Source organism: Lycorma delicatula, chromosome 6 (genome assembly GCF_047948215.1).
Source record: "Lycorma delicatula isolate Av1 chromosome 6, ASM4794821v1, whole genome shotgun sequence".
Taxonomy (NCBI): Eukaryota; Metazoa; Arthropoda; class Insecta; order Hemiptera; family Fulgoridae; genus Lycorma; species Lycorma delicatula.
Genome location: NC_134460.1, coordinates 113,206,870 through 113,220,244, shown reverse-complemented (window position 1 = coordinate 113,220,244; position 13,375 = coordinate 113,206,870). Strand labels below are relative to the sequence as shown.

Genomic DNA, 13,375 nt, shown 5'->3' with positions numbered 1-13,375 from the left:
TATCATAAAAAGCTGCTCTTCTTTATCTTTTTTTTCAGTTTTATTAAAAAAATTTCAGTAATGAAGTTAAATTACACATTCATTAATAGAAAAGCGATTGGAAAATAAAATACCATCCTTAATTTTCTATCGTTTTCTATAAGAAGCGAATCATTATGCTTCAAACCAATTGCTAGATCTGTACTGAGCTAACGTAGTTATGTTTTTTAATTCTATTTTTTCAAGGCTAATCATTTGATTTGAACATACATTCCATCTCTTAAATTTCAATAATTTTACCAATCTAGGTTATCTGTCTACATTTTCTCCTTGCGTAGAATGATTCACGAATAATGTAAAAAAAATTTCAGGACATGGTGAAAATAAGAAAGAAATTTCATACAAACTTAAGTTCGGTAACGCTAAAGTGTCGGCTGATGAAAAATTTCATCCTGATTTCTGCGCCCTCAGTAAAATGAAGTCATTTTTGGATCCCAAATTAATTTTGAAATTTAGTGGTTTTGCATGAAATCTGACTTGAAATATGTTTTAAAAATAGATCCCAGAACTGTATTTTTAGTGATTTTCGAGAAATCTGGGGTAAAAGACAACAAACAGATTGGGGTCGAAAAATACACTATTTTATATTTGGCGTAAAATAACTGTTAAACTGGTATAAACATAACTTCCAAACAAAAATTGTAGAGAATTTGATTCTGAGTAAAATAGTAATAATAAAATCCATATAAACTTAATTCAAACGGAAGAATTTTGAAGTCTATTAAAAATAAAATTTATCGAACTGTGGTAAATTTTAACTAGGTATCTTTAATATCTCTAAATTTACCCCTTAATTTGATCAGGGCAAAAATCAGGGCGAAATTTTTCATCAGCCGACACTCGCTAATGAATCTTTTCCTGACCTAAGTTTATACGAAATTTCTTCTTTATTTTCTCTAACAGATGCAGTCCTGAAAGTTTGTTACATTCTTCGTGAATCACTCTATATATAATTCCCTCGATTAATTAACCAACTCTAGTTACTTTACGATATAATCAATTACTCTTGTAATTTTTACAAGATTCTGCCACAGATTTCTCTTTCTCTCTGTTTCAATTTTTCTGAAAACCTGTTCATTTAATAGTTTAAAATGTTCCGTTGTTTACTTTTGTCTTTTAATTCCAGAAAGCTACATTTCTTCTCGTTCAAATTTTTCTGTTTTTCATATTTCGCTTCTATAAAAAAATTAATACTTTCAGAAGCTATTCTTTTAATAACTACAGCAAATAAAATTGTATCATCGTCAGGCACATACTCAACTGCTGAAGAAAATTTTACCGAAAGTGAAATTTATTACCCGTAAAGAAAATCTAAATGTGCTTTTTGTCTCTTGTGGATTATTTTTCAACTCTTTTTATTTATCAGAATCCATTCAATTTTGTTTAGATTGTAACTATTGCGTAATACATTTTGAAATATGTTGTATTTCTTTTAACACCTAGTTGTTTATCTGAATTGAACTATTAAAAAAGTCACTAGAAAAGAGAGATAAATTTATTTCGTTTTCAACTACACTTAATATTTATCCTATTCTCTATATAAGAATTACCATGGCCCGCCCAAAGTGCATTATATTTCAAGTACATGAATCTCATAAATCCACCACATTTAACCTTGAGTATTTACGCTCATGCTATTATCTCAAGAATTCTGCGTGAAATTGTCGTTTTTTATTACTCTGTATGTTTAATTAAAATAGAGTAGTCAAATTATTCGAAGTGAACTGCAAGTAACATTTTAGAACTTAGCTGCACGCGAAGCATTGATTAATTGCATTGTCTGAAATCTTGTTGTTATTACTTAGTATAGTCTCTAGCTAGTTATTTTATTGTCTACGTAAAGTATTACTAGATTTAGTAAAGTAGAAAATAGATTAAAATATATATAATGTTTCAGAAATCTAGTTAAACCCGTTTGTAAGATATAGAAATCTGATCGTATATTATTCAGAAACAGAATTAGTGTTAATTACTTGTTTCTATGATTTATAAGTTTACTTTTAAAAAATAATAATTATTATAAAGTTTAATTAATGAAACACTGTTTGGAATCCTACAGTCCAAATATATTATGTGACAAAACAAATAAATTTCACAAATATAATCAAATAATTGAATAATCTCTTCAGTTATTTATTTCTTTTTTTTTTAGTTTCCGAATTTTTATTGAATGTAACCAATGTAAGGTTTTATTCTAAAAAGTATCAATATTATTATCTTAATAACAACACTAGAATTAATAAATAAAAGAATATTAATTAATTTTTCTAATCGTGTTCTAAAAATCAGAAGTCTTTCAAATTCACCTGCATGTATTTTTTTATATAAATTCAAACCTTATGTTTTACCATTGTATCGATTTTGGTTTTTTTTATAAATAAATTCCTCTGATAGTTCAGAAATAAATTTCTTCTAGATTACTTAAATCGAATCTGTAAAGAAGTTTTTTTATCTAGTTTGAGGTTTCTAGCCGTTCATGTTTTATTGCAAACAGCTTATTTCTTATACATTGGGCATGTTATTAGGCCTACCCACAAATAAAATAAAATTAAAAAAATAAATGAAATAAACTTTACATAACGGCATTAAAAACCATACTAAAAATAAATAGGTTTTTTAGTTTTTTCATTAAATTTCTAATTTTGAAATCTGTACCTAATTACGGATAGATAACACCACTAAATAGAGGCAGTGTATATACTGAATTTTCTCAATAAAAGAAATGTATGTTATTGTTTTTTTTACACTATCTGGCCCCCATGTTTTGAGAGTTTCTTTCTCTGAATGGAATGTAATGATATTCACTACGCAGCCACCCTTTGTGATATAGAAAATGAAAGTGTTATTTGTGAATCTGCGCAACTTCTACATTCCAGTGGGTTTAATATAGTATTTCTGATATTAAATAGAGATTCAGCCTATTGAAGAAGGCAACGTGAAAACATTACCCATATCATTCTCCTTAGTAAGGCTGGCACGGGTTTCATTTTAACTTGAAAATGGTTACACCAGTTAAACTTATATCTCATTTCAGGTCACCCACATTTTCTTTTTATTATGGCACACATTTACGTACTTGCAAATTATTGGTAATTATTTAAGAATTTGGTACCTTCCTAAAACTTAGGAATTAAAAAAAATTTTTTGAAGGCGATTTAATTTTTTTTTCTCCTCTATGGAGAGATGCTCACCGTAACGAAAGCGTACCTCTACGATTTCTACCCTAATGGCCACAACGGTCTCTCTGATTGGAACTTTTTATTATATTAAGCCATCATATAGGCTGATTTTAGATACTTCTTTCTGTCCGTAACCATACTCACACTTGAAATTTATTATTTCATGGCAGAAAGAACATTAGTGGGTTCATTGAGAGCGTCAACAAATTTTTAATCGTACTTTCACTAATAGACAAAACAAATTTATTACTTTTCCATCATCATATTATCTCTTTTCTAATTAGATACGCCACATAGATCTGAAGAATTCATCAACAACTACCAGTTAAACTATGTGCCCATAATGCAATTAGTATTTGATAAGAGGTCTAAATAAAATTATTAGCGTATCAAATCGATTTTATTTACCGCAAAAATAATTTTTTCTTAAATTGTAATATTAATGGTTTATAACAGCACTATTCCACCGATCTCCGTATCAGATTATCAAGGTTTATCTTTCTTTTTTTTTGCAAGGTTTTGGTTTGAAATCCTGATTAAGTTAAGCATTTTCCATACGTTACTAAATTCATCTCCCGTCATGAAAATATTGAGTGACTATAATATTGAGCATAAGGCTTGTTTCCAAAATGAATAAAACGCGTCTCAAAATCATTATACTTAATGAAATCTAAAAAAAAAAAAACTTAAGTTAAAAAAGTAAGAAAGTTCAGAAAATAGTGGAATGTATAAGGAAGCACTCCATAAGATGTTTAGTATATAGAATATGTACTAAACGTACAAACAAAAACCGACGGTTGAAGCGCTGTATTTGTCGACCCACCCACATAATCACGCACAACTTCGTCCCACGATCGATCGATTTTATAATACTCCTACTTTAATACTACGACTTATTTTTTCGCATCGGTAGTAACCAATTTCATTGTTGTAATATTCTTTTGAAACAAACGTGATAGGTCATTTTCTGTTACTGTTTTAGCATATTTCAACGAAGTCGAATGAAAATAATGGACCTCTTTCTCAGCACGTCACAACAATTTTTTGTAAAATAAAATAAAATTTCGTTCTCTTGTAGATAACTTTCTATTTCCACTAACAATAATAATAATATATTATTTACGTGGGAATATTTCATAATTTACAATATTGCTGCTCCAAAACTAAAACATCTGATGTGGACACCACATGACTTCCTTGTACGCCTATTAAATTACATATACACATTTTTTGCTGTAGTTCATTTAAATTTATTTCATTGAAGGTAAGATATAATCCTCCAATTCTTTTATAAAGTTAACACAATTGCTGAAATATTACTTTTTATTAACATCAAACATTTATACAATTATTAATTCAACATTCTTACATTAAATATTAAGATAGAGTAAAAGTCCCTTTATTACTCGTATTACTAGATTAGTATTATTCGTACCTTCCTGAGTTGTTGGTTAACAAAACTTTTAGATTTCTGGTGTGTCATATAAATAAAAGTTAATAATAATTAAACTACTTCCGTTGAGTGAACTCCTGTGTACTGCGATAACTTGAAATGTTAAATCAGTGTTGATCTTGAAATGTTAATTTCGACCTTACGGTGTAAAATATTCAGTTTTTATTATTGGATTATTTGGTGAATAATCAAAAATGAAAAAAAGAAAAAAAAAGAAATAAAATGAATAAAAAGGAAGAAAATGTTGCAAACAAAAAAAAAATGAACAGGAATAAAATTTTGCAAACAAAGAAAGAATAAAAACATTAACAGAAGATGATAAATATAAAGAGGAAGATTACGTTAAGACCAAGGAAAGAATTAAAATATTAAGAGAGGATGATGAAATTAAAGAGAGAGAAAATTTGAAAACTAGAGAACGTGTACACAAATTAAGATCAGAATAATTATATCAAACCAAAGAGCGATTAAATGATTGGCAACAAAAAACAAACGAAATGGTGATCAACTTCGATTTAGGGAGAATATTGTCCGACAGACAATATCAGGGAAATAATGAACAAAAAGATAAAAGAAATTTTTGCAATTTACTAAAGATCGAGCATGTATGCCTCAGTATACATGCTCGATCTACTTTTTAGGGGTCTACTTTTCAGTCACTCTGAAGTTAAATTTAATGTAGATAAAATTAAACAGAAATTCCAGAATAATTAAATAAAATTAAACAAAAATTAAACTAAAAGTCCAAAAATAATACGATTCTAAATTATAATTTTCAACTAATATCAAATAATCTGATATTTCACCAAATCTATTACATATTCAGATCTGTAATAATGCATATTAAATTGCATATATACATTTTTAAAAGTACATAAAATTTTATTTCGTTAATAACTACTGATTTTTTATTATTATTATTATTATTATTATTGATTGTAATTTTTTTTTACAATGACGGGTTAATAATTATTAAATCAATATATTTAAATTAAATAAAGTTAAAAATAATACATTAAAAAAAGGAGATGAAATATGATTCGAACCGATCTGCCTTCTATTGTGAGATCCAAATATTTCATTAATTAAAATTTCATTTAGCTATAACTCTGGAACTAATTAAAATAAGTACCACTTAGGATATATCGTTGAAAAGCTCTCAATAAGGGCTTATTACTACAGTTAAGAAAAAATACAAAATCCTAACTTTTTTGGATTTTGGGCTTTTTTGGTTCAGTCCATTGCAATCAAAAGGGGAGGTGCACAAGTAGATGTTACAATAGTCCTAAATCCAAAATTTCAACATCCTACGGCAAATCGTTTTTGAGTTATACAAGATACGAGTTATACAGGTACGTACAGACGTCACACCGAAACTAGTCAAACTGGATTCAAGGAAGGTCAAAATGGATATTTCCGTAGAAATCTGAAAACCGAGATTTTTCGCGATCGCAATACTTTCTTTACTTCGTACAATGAAGTAAAAACGTTTACAGCTAATAGAATAAAAATAAATAGTAGCTGATCCACATCTGTAGTTTATGTTACCAAAGAAAATAATGCATTGATTTAGATTTATTTCTACAATAAATGTCAGCTTTTAATTTAAAAGATCATCAGAATAAAATAATTCGGAGTCAATCCTCGTATGGCATGAAACTACTACATCTTTTAACTTATTTATAATTCCTTCTTTTTCATTTTTAGCTTCCGGGAATTACCGTTCAGGTATTACTTCAGAGGATGATATGTATGAGTGTAAATGAAGTATAGTCTTGTACATTCTCAAGTCAACTGTTTCTGAGATGTGTGGTTAATTAAAACCCACCACCAAAGAAAACTGGTATCTACGATCTAGTATAAAAATCCTTATAAAAGTAATAGCTTTGACTAGGGCTTGAACGCTGGAATTCTCGACTTCCAAATCAGCTAATTTGGGAAGATGCGTTCACCACTAGACCAACCCGGTGGGTTAACTTATTTATAATTGAAACAAGTTCAAAATAAGGCTGTTAAAAGTTGTCGTAGAGTGGATTATTACTAACGTATAATAATAGAAACTGAGTTACATATTTTTATTTTTTCCTCTCAAAAGGTTTCTCCCATTTGTTTAAAGTGAAAAAGGTTTTTTTTTTAAAATCTAATGTTCAAGGAGGCTTTTAGAATGTTTTACTTTACACATTACCGTTTCATTTTCATTATTATGTTGTCACTGATCAGTAAATGTACTCAGTAGGCCTGTAAGACCTATAAAAAGTTTGGTTTTTGTGATTTAAGTTCAGTATCCATGATCTAGTATTGAAATCCATATAAAAATAACTGACTTTGCGTTCAAGTCCAAGTAAAATAAGTTATTTTTATACGAATTTGAATACTAGATCGTGGATACCGGTGTTCTTTGATGGTTGGGTTTCAATTAATCACACATCTTAGGAATGGTCAAACTGAGACTGTACAAGACTATACTTCATTTACACTCATGTACATCATCCTCATTCATCCTTTGAAGTAATACCTGAACGGTAATTCCCGGAGACCAAACAGGAAAAAGAAAGAAAAAAAAAGTTCGGTAAATAAATACAGGTTATTCATAATGTCAGGTGTCATACAATGGTGCATTAACGTCTCCGTGGCGCAATCGGTTAGCGCGTTCGGCTGTTAACCGAAAGGTTGGTGGTTCAAGCCCACCCGGGGACGTTCTACTTTTTTTTTATTATTTATTACTTCATTAACTAATTATCTCAACTTATTATTTATTTACTCTATTATTCAGTATTATTAAGTAATTCCCCTATTTCAGTTGATTATGTGTAAGATGTCTCCGTGGCGCAATCGGTTAGCGCGTTCGGCTGTTAACCGAAAGGTTGGTGGTTCAAGCCCACCCAGGGACGATCCAATTTTTTACAATTAAATTAAATAATTTAATTTCAGAGCTGTAACACCAATGCTTTCTTGGAAGTAATCTTTTTTATATATTTAAACAATAAGAATTTATACGATGTTTTTCAGTTCTAATTTTTATTTTAAATTATTGCATAAACTTCGTAATTTTTTAGCGATAACAGTTAGATCGATTCAATTTGCTATTAACGAAAATTAGCTTAAGCTTTATTTTTATTTTTCCATGAAATAAATTTGTCTATAAGATCTTAATACTCTTTGTATGTGTTGAAGTTATATATTATGAATTAAAAATAATCGTTCGACTGATATTTCTGTTTCAGTAAGTGCTTTGACAAATGTTTGAAATTTTTAGATTTCTTCAGAGAATATTGCAACATTTATTATCACTAATTCCCTTATTGAATAGATAACATTATTCCCTAATGAATGTAATACGTTAATTTAATTTCTTTACACTAGTCGTTAGACTTTTTTATTGATATGATACTTGTAATGTGTCTGAGATGAAAGTTTACACAGCGTCTTTGTAACTTTCTCCGAGAGTAACGATATCCATTAGATAGCCAATTTTTATATTATAAAGAAAGAAAAAATTTCTCGCATAGATAAATATAAATATCACCTACATTTCGGTAAATTTGGTACGCTTATGGTATGCAGCACTATATTCAACTTATTGAAGATGATAACGGGAAACTACTTCCTCACTTTTCCTAGTAACCTTGGTTGGGATATTGTTATTCTTGATAATGACTGTAATCGTTTTCGAAAGTACCTGATATCAGATCGCATACAACCGTTAAACTGCGATATCCGGCATGTATGTAGAACAATTAAAAAAATTAAATGTAAATACAGTTTAATTACCTATAGATAACTGAATATAATAATTAAAAAGTAATAAATGATATTTTATCAAGAGATAAAATATTTTTGTAGTTAATTTAAAAACTTATTCTAATTTTTCGCGAGTAACATGTAGTATTATTTAAGATAATTTTTTTTAGTTTATCCTTGTTTCAACCTCCTAACATCTCTCTTTAATGCAGATTAATCAGTAGTCTGTCATTTAAAAATATTAATGAATAATAAGACCTATAATAATTCTTAGGCCTTTTAAGAAATACAACTAGATTAGATAAACTAAATAAATACTGTATAAATTAACTTTAATGTAATAAGCTACATTATTGCAGAAAGGATGTGGTTGTTATTAAATTACAATTATCTAGCTGGCTGAAGTCCAAATGGCAATAGTTTAAATTCTAAATACATAATCAACAGTAAGAGGGGAGAACCTCATATCGAATCGCTTTTAATTATTTGGTTATGTTATGTCATTACATACAACCATAATCGTTAATTTTTTTTTTTTAATTCTAAAATAAATTTAAAAAAGAAATTGATCCCCATTTCGCATATTTTTATTTCCAAGATTTTAAATTTTGATTTAAAAAATACGTACCGCTTATTACAACACAAAAATGAGCTCAACATTTTTTTCAGAAACATTAACAGTATAACCATTTATTAGTTTATACTATAAATCCGTCAACTCTCAAGCAAAAATAAGAAGAAAATCTTAAAAAAAAAAAATAAAAATAAAAAACAAATTAACAAATTTTTTCGAGGTCTGCAAACCCGTAATAATTATTATTTTTATTTTTTATTAATTTTCTAAATGGCTTTTCAGGTAAAAAATTTTGATTTCTTAGAAGATAAGACCGTGATTACCTTTCCAATTCCCTAAAATTATCAGTTCGAATTTTATACACACTTATTAAAAATGACTGATGATTTTCCAACTAACTTAGCAACCTTCTCATCCTCACTCAAAGGGTAGTTCAAGTGGATGGACATGCTGCTGGCCCTATCACTCCTATGAGTAGCGTTAACTATAAAATAAGATACGATGATCTATATCAGCCTCACCCTATCCACCTGTTCATTATGTAGAACTCAGTATTAATTAACCGTGATAGGTTTTAAATCTTGAATAGAAATTTGGAACAATTATTGTACAATTCTTGAACTATTTTTGGCAATTTATTTAATAATCTATGTAATTTTGTTTTAGTTACTCATAATATTAATAAAAAATATTTCCTCATAAAAACTAAGAGAAAACTTAGAAGGGAAATTAAATCGATTCAAAAATTGCATCGTTAACTTGAAGAAGGCATAATATTATACATATATGTAAATTATCAAAGTTAGAATTGCTAAACTTTTAGTATCATACAAATCCTAAAGAGGATATCCTGACATTTCTGAAACCATCATTTCTCGTTTTAAGAAGCCGGCAACATTTAAATATACAGTAATGCTATGATATAGTAATAAATATTACTGTTTTATATAGATATAATTTATAAATGTATTATAATTTTACAAATCGCTTAAAAGCGTGTTGAATGTTTTTTAAGCAAAACGATTATGTCTGAATTTATTTGTGTATTTAATAAAATCGTTTTAGTATAATTATTTTTTTTTAATCAAATTTTATTATAGAAGTAAAAAAAATAAATGAAACTCATGTTAATTATTAAAAAAGAAAGAAAAGCGCAGTATGTACATCATAAAAATATTTTTAATCGTATTTAAATGTTAAATAAAATATCTTAATATTTATTAAATGTAATTGTTTTATTATATTTTTGATTAATAAATTATAATTTGTTTATATAAAGCGTAATTTTAATTTTCTTGGAAAGAATTCGTTACATTAATCATTTTGTTTCCTGTACATCATTTATTAATCGGATGATTGATTCCAAAAAGATAAAAGCGTTTTACTTTCCCGTCTATAGTAGAGCTATAGCTCTAGAAAGGAAAGTATGTAATGAGTCCAATTTGTGCATATGAGGTTTTCACCGAATTTTGACTTTTGACATCTAAGGGACGCAGAAAACCCAAAAACTGGATATAAAGTTTCCGACGTTAATGTTCTTTGTGTGTGTTCGGTTTTGACCTCTAAATCACCTTTATATCTCCAGAACTACGGGATCAATTTTGACCAAACTTGATCAGATTACTTTTATACATAGGACATTGATGCCATTAAGTTTTTAATTTAAAAGGTTACGGGGTGAGGTTGTAGAGCAAGTTCACCCTCAGTATCTCAAAATTTGCCTAATTAAGGTCATATTTTTCTTATGCAAATTTGTTAACAAAAAACAATATTTGCAAAAACATTTTTGGCAAAATCTCCTTCCCAGCCCAAAAAAAATGCCCTAAACTAGTGGCTAACTGGGCATAATGCGTTAATAGTACCTTTGTCATCACAAGGAGCGTTAGTGTCGCTGTCTGCCATCTTGCAATTTCCCTTTCTCCTTCAATAATTTAATTTTTCAATTAATTTAGTGTAACAATAGATACAATACTCGTACCCCATTCAAGCACTAGTTAAGATTTTTTTAGTTTAAAAATACAACTAAATTAAAATACTTGTTTTTGCAATATTTATTGAATATTAATACTAATTACGTAATAACGAATTAAAACTGAATTAAAAATCCCATCTAGATAGCGCTATTGCAGATCTATAGTTTTAAAAGGGAAAGTATTGTAATCGGTCCAATTTGGGCATATGCGGTTTTCAGCGGATCTTCACGTTTGGACACCTAAAGAACCCAAAAAACCGGATGGAAATTTTCCGGATGTTAATGTTCGTATGTACGGTTGTGCGTTCGGTGTTGACCTTTAAATCACCTTATACTCCAGAACTAATTGACCGATTTTGACCAAACTTGATCAGATTACTTCTATATTTGGGGCATTGATGCATTAAATTTTCACCTTAAAAGGTCAAGGGGGCGAGACTGTAGAGCAAGGTACCTATCTTGAAATTTTGTCTAATTAAGGTCATATTTTTCTTAGGCACATTTGTTAACAATTAAAAAATAACAATATTAGCAAAAAAGCTTTTGCAAATTCGCACCTCCGCCCGAAAAATTTCTCTAATCTAGTGGCTAAGAGCGCACACTGCGTCAATAAAACCCCCTGTCACCACAAGGCGCGCTAGTGTCGCAGTTCGCCAACTTGGAATTTCCCTTTTTCCCTGTAGGAAATTCCGTTTTCCTTCATCCTTTTAGACCGGGAAATTTGAAATGCCACAGGGTTGCCAATCAAATTATATTTCACACTTTAACTATTATTTATTTATTTTATTTAATTAAGTTAATATTTCAAAGGTCGGTAGCACTGACGTACGGCTGTTGTAGTTACTGCTATGCTGTAACGTCACGGGTGAGCGGTAGAATTAAATTAATGAATAATATTTAATGTATAAAAAAATAACTCGGTCTAGCTGAATCTTGAATTCGATCGCCCGTTTGACTCGGTAGCTTGTGCGTTAGGACTCACGCCTTTTTTTTAGATTTAAATATGTATACGTTTATCTGTCTTGTTCATGATTGTATTTTTATTTTATAATAAAACAGTTACAATGTACAAATATTTTAAAATTTGGGCAAAACAAAATTATCTCTTTTTTTGTAAGTTAGTTTTATTAGTAATATAAAGTAGTATATATTATAGTATATAATAAAGTAGTATATATTACTCAACGATGATAATTTACGTTAAAATATCTGTTTTTCTTTACGTAATTCATAATTTTATCCCAATCACGACAATAAAATTGAAAAGAGGATATTAGTGATTGACAATATATATATATCAAATGACACTGTCCTATGTATATGATTCAGCTAAAACCTATATGATTAAAACCTTATTCCCGAACACACTGGTAATCACACCGTAGTAGTAATTTAATATTCTACAAGATTAATTCATTAAAATAAAAGGGCATCTGGTTAAAATAAAAATAAATTGGTACATTTAAAAAATTGTCATAACCTATCTGTCGTAACTTTATTTTATTTTTAATTCATTGCATGATGTATTTTATTTTTTTATTATTTAAAAAGATTTTGTAAATTTCCATCAACCGTTTTCTGATAAGATAATATCTTTAAGCAAATAGGATATATCGGTTTGCGTCGTTTTATAAGGAGAAATTAGAAAAAAATTATTACGTATAAGAATCGAATCGGCTACTATCCCTAAAAATCTAACAAATGGACTCAAGCTAGTCGAACAAGACTAAAATTTTATAAAAAAAAATGTCAGTGGGCTAAGTTTTTCTAGTACAACAATGGGGAATTTTATTTTATAGCAACATATGATGGGTATTGTTGCGTAATAAAATATTAGTTCTTGCACGAAATAGAAATAAAAACCACTTAATTTATTTAGTTATTAAAAATTATTCAAAGCAGTGTCCTTTTTGTTTCAACAAAATTTAAACGACCTTGTAATGCACTGAGAGTCTTCCGCTACTTGAAAATGGAAAAACTAATGATAGTAGATAGATAAAACTAAATAAGTTCAGAAAATTGTACGTTTAGCAGTCGCCGTAAACTAGCTAATTAGTTTTTTTTTATCTTCAGTCATTGAACTGATTTGATGCAGTTTTATGTTATGGAGCATTATACACAGATTAAAAGAAAAATGTAATCGTAGTATTTCTGTATTTCTCATGATTTTCCTAGAAATAAATATATAAAGCATTTGGGAACATTTTAAATTTATGATTTTTGTAAATAGCAATTGGGGGATAATGAGCAAACCGCCTCTATGATAAACTTCAATATACTGCTTACTTCTGATTTTATTTTTTCAAGTTACACTATATTTTCAATTTTACTCATATACCTCTACATTTTATAACACATGAGAACAAATATTTCAGTAATCTTAATCTGTAAGAACTAATTTGCTATATATTGCGTTT

General features: G+C 28.4%; 1 protein-coding gene and 1 non-coding gene across 2 annotated transcripts in view; both read left to right on the top strand.

Moving 5' to 3' along the window:
* The window catches only part of Shab (potassium voltage-gated channel shaker cognate b), a 506,172-nt gene that overhangs the window by 216,810 nt on the left and 275,987 nt on the right, over positions 1-13,375 (top strand). The window lies entirely within an intron of this gene.
* TRNAN-GUU (transfer RNA asparagine (anticodon GUU)) lies at positions 7,295-7,368 on the top strand. The gene has a single exon. It is a non-coding gene; the product is annotated as a tRNA-Asn (tRNA).